General features: G+C 40.9%; 1 long non-coding RNA gene across 2 annotated transcripts; it reads left to right on the top strand.

Annotated features, from left to right (window-relative positions):
• Nucleotides 1-138: 138 nt before the first annotated feature.
• LOC134440619 (uncharacterized) lies at nucleotides 139-7,437 on the top strand. Of its 2 annotated transcripts, XR_010032995.1 has the most exons (8): nucleotides 139-439; nucleotides 3,081-3,141; nucleotides 3,386-3,517; nucleotides 3,707-3,804; nucleotides 4,541-4,672; nucleotides 4,862-4,959; nucleotides 5,922-5,998; nucleotides 7,332-7,437. It is a non-coding gene; the product is annotated as an uncharacterized LOC134440619 (long non-coding RNA). The 2 variants fall into 2 exon arrangements; XR_010032994.1 differs by lacking the exon at nucleotides 139-439 and having other exon boundaries at nucleotides 2,665-3,141.
• The last annotated feature ends 696 nt before the right edge of the window (nucleotides 7,438-8,133 follow it).

Genomic DNA, 8,133 nt, shown 5'->3' with positions numbered 1-8,133 from the left:
AGACCCCTTATGGAATGGTCAGGACCATGCTGGGTCAACAAGGCCTGGCTCTCTTTCTTCGCTGTAAAGCTAGGCTAAAACTACACGATTTTGTGTTCAATTTTGAAGTCGGGTTACGCCGCACACTACACTGAAAAAAGCCATATGTTGTGTATGTTAAATTAATCAAAGGGAAACATGTCACTTCTACCATGAATAATTATGTTTTGTGATTGGGCATAATGAAGTTATGTAACTTTAGCATGATGCCCAATAACCAACGACTTCCCAAATCCAGTAATGTTGTCACAACCTAATTCCTTTGGATAAGATGACCAATGGCTTTTACAACGCCAGAACAGATGGTGGCAGTAGTGTGCGGATTGTGTGTGGCAGCCGGAAACAACGAGCTTGCCGAGTTCTTTGACTGAATACATATCCGCGGACACTCTGAAGGCGGGTAAGTCAAAAAAGCAGGGTTCATACACTTTTTCACCCATTTTTTTCCATGACTTTTCCATGACTTTTCCAAAACCTTTTACTGAATTTCCAGGACCAAAAAAAAACAATGACCAATCGCCGGCGCGCAGGTTGGGGAATATTATATTATATATTACATAGCCTATATTATAAATATATAAATTTATTTATACTATAGGCTTTGTTTCTCTACAGGCTAAATGCTGCCATTATACTAGGCTATATGTTGTATTACCGGTATATTAATTATGTTATTCACTATTGTATTTATATTATTCACTTCTGGTGTAGGCCTTGAATAAGAAATGAAAATGAATAGGCCAATAGGAAATTAGGTCATGAAATCATCATGAAGACAAATTTGTATTTGTATCAACATGCCCTCTTTGGAGGTAGATGCTCATCCTGCCCAAGTAATTTAGAAAACATTGAGTCTACACCTGCCTAAGCACAACAGTCCAAAGCACCTGTAAGAATGTTTGTTGTCATTTGTTGTGGTCGTTGATGGAGCCAAACAAAAAGGTGGAAAGAGTGCACTGCTCGTGGCATAGTGTGACGCCTTCTCAACGAGATGCGACAGTGAGCCTCATTTTGTGTTGCAACGATCTGACTGATTTGAAACAAAGCCACGTTACTTTGCAAACTCTTTTGGCGCTGCTGCTTATATTTCAAAACACTCGCGTCATGCCGACATTGGCAATTGTTTGGCTCGCGGTCATCCAGACATGTTGTACGGATTTCACTAACCTTTCAGCGCATGGGACAAATTCACTCGCAGGTGCACCTTTGCTTCCCAATATCAATATGTCGGGGCTTACCGAAAACATAAATTAAGGTTCACTTGGAGCTCTATCTAGCAAATTACCGCACCAAACAGGTCTTTGGGTTGTATTCCTTTTGGCGTTAGCTAAGTTTTTGTGGAACCGCTAAAACGCTTATAATTGCTAACCTGTTAGTAGCTGAGGAGGCTGGTGTATCTTGCCCTTCAGGTGGCTAACAAGTGGCGCTTCACACATATCGGACACATCAAAATGTTCGTCCTCTTCTTGTTAGCCATTGCTGATAATCTTTAGAAAGCCGCGCATTGTTGAAGTTGCATTTGATGGCAAGCCGTAACATCGTTATTAGAAGTTTAGAACTCAGCTCTCACCACGCCTCGCATACTACATCTAGCTCGTGTGTAATGAGTACGGTTGCCAGATGTGACTGATTTCCAGCACCACAAATGCATGAAAACCACGCGGAGCCACTACAACCTGCCTTATTTGAAAAACACCCAATTTGGCAACAAAGGGTTATGTATACGCAAACTGCGCAATTTCCACGACAACTTAACATGGCCATTTACATTTTATTACCACGCGACTTCAAGTTCATAAAGATAATTGATGAAAACTAGATAGATTTCCATGACTTTTCCAAAACTTTTGACCAAAAATACGTTTTCCATAACTTTTCCAGGCCTGGAAATTTGAATTTTTAAATTCCATAACTTTTCCAGGTTTTTCATGACCGTACGAACCCTGAAAAAGTAAACCACTGTAGGGCTGTTTGCATTTATCATGACTTTCCTAGCATCACATTTATATCACCCGTTTCGTTAGTGTACTTAGTTTTGGCATCAAGGCATACGTTTTATGAGCAAGAGAGTAAGCTTAGCTGGCTAATTCTCACCAATTCAAACTGGTTAGCGGCTAAGTAGGCCTATCGATATAGTCTCCTTGTTTTAACTATTGTTGGGAGTTTGGAAGCTGTCACCCATGTTGTACTGTATGCATGTTTGCATGTGTGACATTATTTTCGGTTACTTTGCGAGTTATAGCGAAAGAAACTACCTGGCAGCCCATAACGGGCAGCTAGCTAATTTATGCTAGGTGACAACAGCTGGTTCATTAACGTTGTATTAGTTCTATGCATTGACGTTGCGAGACCCGTGTGCGTCTGATTTCAAATGTATCCAGGACAGTCGTAGATACCATCAGTAGCTCTACACACATCAATGACACAGGGGAAGTAAAGTTACCGCTGATTTTTGGTATTGCTCCGTCTGACTGTGTGTGTACGGCCACAGTAAATGTTGATTAGCCGGTGGAACTTTTCGGTTTGAAAAAAGACGAGACGTGAGACTGCGTGACAGAAGGGGCTGTGTGTGCTTGTGTATGGGTGCGCGTTTGAATGGGTGCGTCGTGTCTAGAACTAGATGCTGCAGTTTGCAGCTGGTTTGATTCATGTCGTGGGTCACTTACCAATGTATGTAGGCCTAATTGGCTATGACCTTTGAAATAGTTGAAAGTAAATCCCAGTAGTATCTAGTGAAACACACATGCAAACGCCCTTCTGTCCCTCATTCCCTCAAACTCGATCTTCTACATTTGTTGTGTAAAAAGGACATAGCAAGTTTTTTATATCAATGATCACTTTAGGATATTCCAGTGCATTTACATTCAATATATACTGTACCTTGAGTGAGGTAGAAATGCATATTGTTGCAAATATAAATACTGTTAATTTGTTATTTTTTGTAATTAATCATTTACTGAATTTCTTTGTAGAATATGTTACTATTATTTGGGTTTTTGTTCTCTGCATAACTGTCTCTTTCACCTATATTAATTCCTCAGCATTCAAGATGTTTGTAGGGTCCTCACCTCAGCTACCTCTCACAAGGTGCCCCTGAAAAAGGTGATGAAAGTTCTTGTGTAGTATCTAATCTATGACTATTAGCTTGTGTGTGTGTGTGTGTGTGTGTGTGTGTGTGTGTGTGTGTGTGTGTGTGTGTGTGTGTGTGTGTGTGTGTGTGTGTGTGTGTGTGTGTGTGTGTGTGTGTGTGTGAGAGAGAGAAATCTGTTGTAATTATTTTACATTTTTCTCTGCATAGCTGTCTCCTTCACCTATATTAGTTTATCTGTCTTTCTGGTCACAACAGAAATTCAAGACGTTTGGGTCCTCAGCTCAACTGACCAAGACCTTTGCTCATTGAAGGCATGAAGTAATTTGTGATGCCCCCACGATTGCAGTTTTTAAATCCAGATGGCTTGCTCTTTTTAACATGTGCGAGGTAAGTTATTTGTTGATTTTTTTGTGTGTTTATTTCCTCATTTTAGTAAGACCATCAGGCCTTTGTAACCTTTGTCACAAGTCTTAAGTTACAAGTATTTTGTAGGTATGTGTTTTGTGCCCTGTTTCAAGTTAAGTGCCAAGTTCAAGAGGATCATGACAGTTGGTTTGCTGTTGAATTTCTTCTCAGAGCTGGATGGTCTTTCAACAACACTGCTCCGGGTCTTCAGCAAGAAAGGTGCTTCTCATGCAAGGAAGATACAGAGGATCCTGGTGCCCATGACTCAGGTAAAACATGCACACTGCCATGCATCACAGTAATGCTAAAATTTCAAGATCTAATGTAATGGGGAGAAGTAGGGTGTCTTGGATCATATTGCATTTCTCCCACTAATTTCAATCCTTCAGCCAGTTTTGAACTCATCGTCTTCACATGCAAACGCCCTTCTGTCCCTCATTCCCTCAAACTCGATCTTCTACATTTGTTGTGTAAAAAGGACATAGCAAGTTTTTTATATCAATGATCACTTTAGGATATTCCAGTGCATTTACATTCAATATATACTGTACCTTGAGTGAGGTAGAAATGCATATTGTTGCAAATATAAATACTGTTAATTTGTTATTTTTTGTAATTAATCATTTACTGAATTTCTTTGTAGAATATGTTACTATTATTTGGGTTTTTGTTCTCTGCATAACTGTCTCTTTCACCTATATTAATTCCTCAGCATTCAAGATGTTTGTAGGGTCCTCACCTCAGCTACCTCTCACAAGGTGCCCCTGAAAAAGGTGATGAAAGTTCTTGTGTAGTATCTAATCTATGACTATTAGCTTGTGTGTGTGTGTGTGTGTGTGTGTGTGTGTGTGTGTGTGTGTGTGTGTGTGTGTGTGTGTGTGTGTGTGTGTGTGTGTGTGTGTGTGTGTGTGTGAGAGAGAAATCTGTTGTAATTATTTTACATTTTTCTCTGCATAGCTGTCTCCTTCACCTATATTAGTTTATCTGTCTTTCTGGTCACAACAGAAATTCAAGACGTTTGGGTCCTCAGCTCAACTGACCAAGACCTTTGCTCATTGAAGGCATGAAGTAATTTGTGATGCCCCCACGATTGCAGTTTTTAAATCCAGATGGCTTGCTCTTTTTAACATGTGCGAGGTAAGTTATTTGTTGATTTTTTTGTGTGTTTATTTCCTCATTTTAGTAAGACCATCAGGCCTTTGTAACCTTTGTCACAAGTCTTAAGTTACAAGTATTTTGTAGGTATGTGTTTTGTGCCCTGTTTCAAGTTAAGTGCCAAGTTCAAGAGGATCATGACAGTTGGTTTGCTGTTGAATTTCTTCTCAGAGCTGGATGGTCTTTCAACAACACTGCTCCGGGTCTTCAGCAAGAAAGGTGCTTCTCATGCAAGGAAGATACAGAGGATCCTGGTGCCCATGACTCAGGTAAAACATGCACACTGCCATGCATCACAGTAATGCTAAAATTTCAAGATCTAATGTAATGGGGAGAAGTAGGGTGTCTTGGATCATATTGCATTTCTCCCACTAATTTCAATCCTTCAGCCAGTTTTGAACTCTTCACCTCAGTTCTAACTACAGCTGGCTTTACACACAGCAGTCCTGGGCAATGATATAACAGTCTTTTGCAGGTCAGTTGATGTGGTTGCTGCTCCGTTTTATTATTATTTTATTTTTTTATTTGATTCTCATGTCTGTCTGGCTTGCGATTCCCATGAAATGATCAGGGGAATTAAAGGTACACTGTGTACGAGTTTTAGTTGTTTATTTCCAGAATTCATGCTGCCCATTTACAAACTTTACCCTTTTCATGAATACTTACAGGTACCACCACCATCAAATTCTAAGTATTCATTATGACAACATGAAATCATACATGAAAAGAGGGATCTTCTCATTTTGAATTTCCAGAAATAGACATTTTTAGCTGCAAAAATAACTGTGCTTGGGTCATAGTAGAAAATACTAGCTTATTACTTAGTAAACTTTCATGAAAATATCAAATTTGCCAATAGGCATCCCAGTTTCAATTAGCAGCGTAGTTGCAGTACCTTTTTTGACCATTTCCTGCACAGTGTACCTTTTTAAGGTCAGACGTCACATTTTGGCATCACTTCAGTACGTTTGGAACCAGGGCTGAGTGCTGAAATGGTACCGAGTACTTGGGGCTAATGGAAAAGTGTCAGAGCTGCACCATGCCATATCAAACAGTGACGTACTGTACCACTTCACTGCCAGTACCAACGATACACTAAGCTACTAGATAAATGAGATGTGTCCTTTGTTTAATGTGGTTGTACCGGTACTGCGTTTATTCTTCCTGTTGGTTAAAATGTTTTTCCTGCATGTTTGTTTCCTGGCATACATTGACCGGCCCTCATACGCAGACTGACAACATTGATGTGAAGAGGGAGTGCATGCTGAGGAGCTGACGGTCTACCTGAATGAAGAGCCAGACAAAGTGGTATGTTACAACTCGGCAGCTAGATCTGTCTTTTTCGTTATTAGGTGGCATAGGGAGATCGCACACATCAGTGGCCTGCGAGGCTCATTTTGTTGGGCTCTGGTGGGCTCCTCCTGTGCTACCTGACATGTCTCCTGGCATCTCATCCACGTTCTGGACACTGCTGGAGGACACACCAAACCTTCTTGCATTGATGTGCCATCTTGGCCTCAGTTATGTGTTCTTTGCAAACACGAATCTGCCCAATTCCAGCTTTGCTAAAGCACCCTCACATCATCACAAACCCTTTGCCAAATTTCACGTTCAATCCAACACCAGTCATCTCTGATTTGTAGATCTCTGCAGGTCTCTATCTACCCATGAGGGTGTTGCACTTGCTGTGGCACATTGCAAAGGCCGCATTACTGAAGCAGCAGAAGTTATCTTAGAAGAAAACTTAAACTCAATATAGGTTTTAGTTCTGGAATACGATCGTGCTGTAGGGTAATAGTTTTCTCATAGTTTCACCTTAGACAACTCCCCCTTAGGAGACCAAACTTTGAGCAGACTCTTTTGCATTGGATGGGTGGGGTTTGACATATCTTTCTCTCTCATGCAATTTTTGGTTGACAATGTGCCTAAAAGGGCCAATATGTTCAAAATACTAATAATTGTGCTGGTGGGGCAGCCGTGGCCTAGTGGTTAGAGAGTTGGTTTTTCAATCTATTGGTTGCAGGTTTGAATCTCCCCTGACCTGTCACTACATCTCCATCCATGGCTAAAGTGCCTAAGGCAAGGCACCTAACCCCACATTGCGCCAGGGCCTGTAACCAATACCCTGAAAAGTAATAAATGTAAGTCGCTTTGAATACATGAAAGCGTCAGCTAAGTGTAATGTAATGTATTGTAACAATTTTGCGCACTGTATACTTAGCTGTATGTGTAAAGTTTCTCACCAACACTCGTGAAAAGATCATGACCCTGTTTCTCAAAAGCACCGTTGTTAGTTAGCGACTTGGTATTTTGCCAATGGGAAATTGCATGCAAGCAAAGTTTTTACTGTAGTTACCAATGATGCTGTTGAGAAACATACTCCAGAATGGGGTCATAGCCACACCAAAAACGAAGAGAGGTAATTGAACATCAGTTTGATCTCACATTCAATTGCCTAAACAGGCAGTGTGAGGGCACACAAGTCAACATCCTCCTCATACCTTTCATAAACTATACTAAATATACTACTATACTACTTTTCCCATCTCTGGGTGTGTTAGGGTGGACAGAAATGCCCCAAACTTGCGCCCACAAATACCGCTTACGGCTTCAATCATGGGTTTTGTTTACTGTTTTCCAGGATGTTGATCTGGACGGTCCAGCTGAAACGTATTGTCTTCGTGTGCGTGTGATCGGCAGAGAGTCCTCAACGACATTGGTAACGTACCTGTGGCCATTGCAGTGTTTGTTTTTGGTTTATGCTCTTAATCTCTGTTACCTTCCAGAATGGAAGTACACTTTCAAATTTCTGTTTCATTCTAACCGTCTGTTTCATCAGTTTTTGCACTGCTTTTAAATGTACACTGTGTAAGATTCTTAGTTGTTTATTTCCAGAATTCATGCTACCCATTCACTAATGTTACCTTTTTCATGAATACTTAGCACCACCATTAGGGTGCATCAGTTTCCCCCTATGAAAAGATATGGCCTTGGCCCTATAGTAAAAATGTTCTACACCCAGTAAAAACACACTGTGTAAAATATTTTGAAATTTGGATGAAGTCTACCGGGGCCACCAGCCCCATGAAAATAGAAAATAATGGTGATAGTCAAAATCTTGAATAGAAACAGGGCTGGACTGGCCATCTGGCATGGCGGGCATTTCCCGGTGAGCCCCGCACCCTCGTGGGCCCCCATTGTTTTATTTTTTACATTACTGAAAATAGGGGCCCATGAGGGTGCGGGGCCCACCGGTGAGTCAGTTCTCCGGCACTAATAATAATGAGGGGGCCCCCTTAAATCCGAAAGTGCCCGGGCCCTATTTATCGCCCAACCCAGCCCTGAATAGAAATGGACATTTTACTGCATAAAGCTACCCAATAAAAACATATTGCCTCAGCTGTGTGATAAAAAAATTCTATGCACAGTAAAATCACTCTGTG

The sequence above is a fragment of the Engraulis encrasicolus genome, chromosome 23 (genome assembly GCF_034702125.1).
Source record: "Engraulis encrasicolus isolate BLACKSEA-1 chromosome 23, IST_EnEncr_1.0, whole genome shotgun sequence".
NCBI classification, from domain to species: Eukaryota; Metazoa; Chordata; class Actinopteri; order Clupeiformes; family Engraulidae; genus Engraulis; species Engraulis encrasicolus.
The sequence above is the reverse complement of the archived record's forward strand: the minus strand, read 5'-3'. Positions and strand labels throughout refer to the sequence as shown.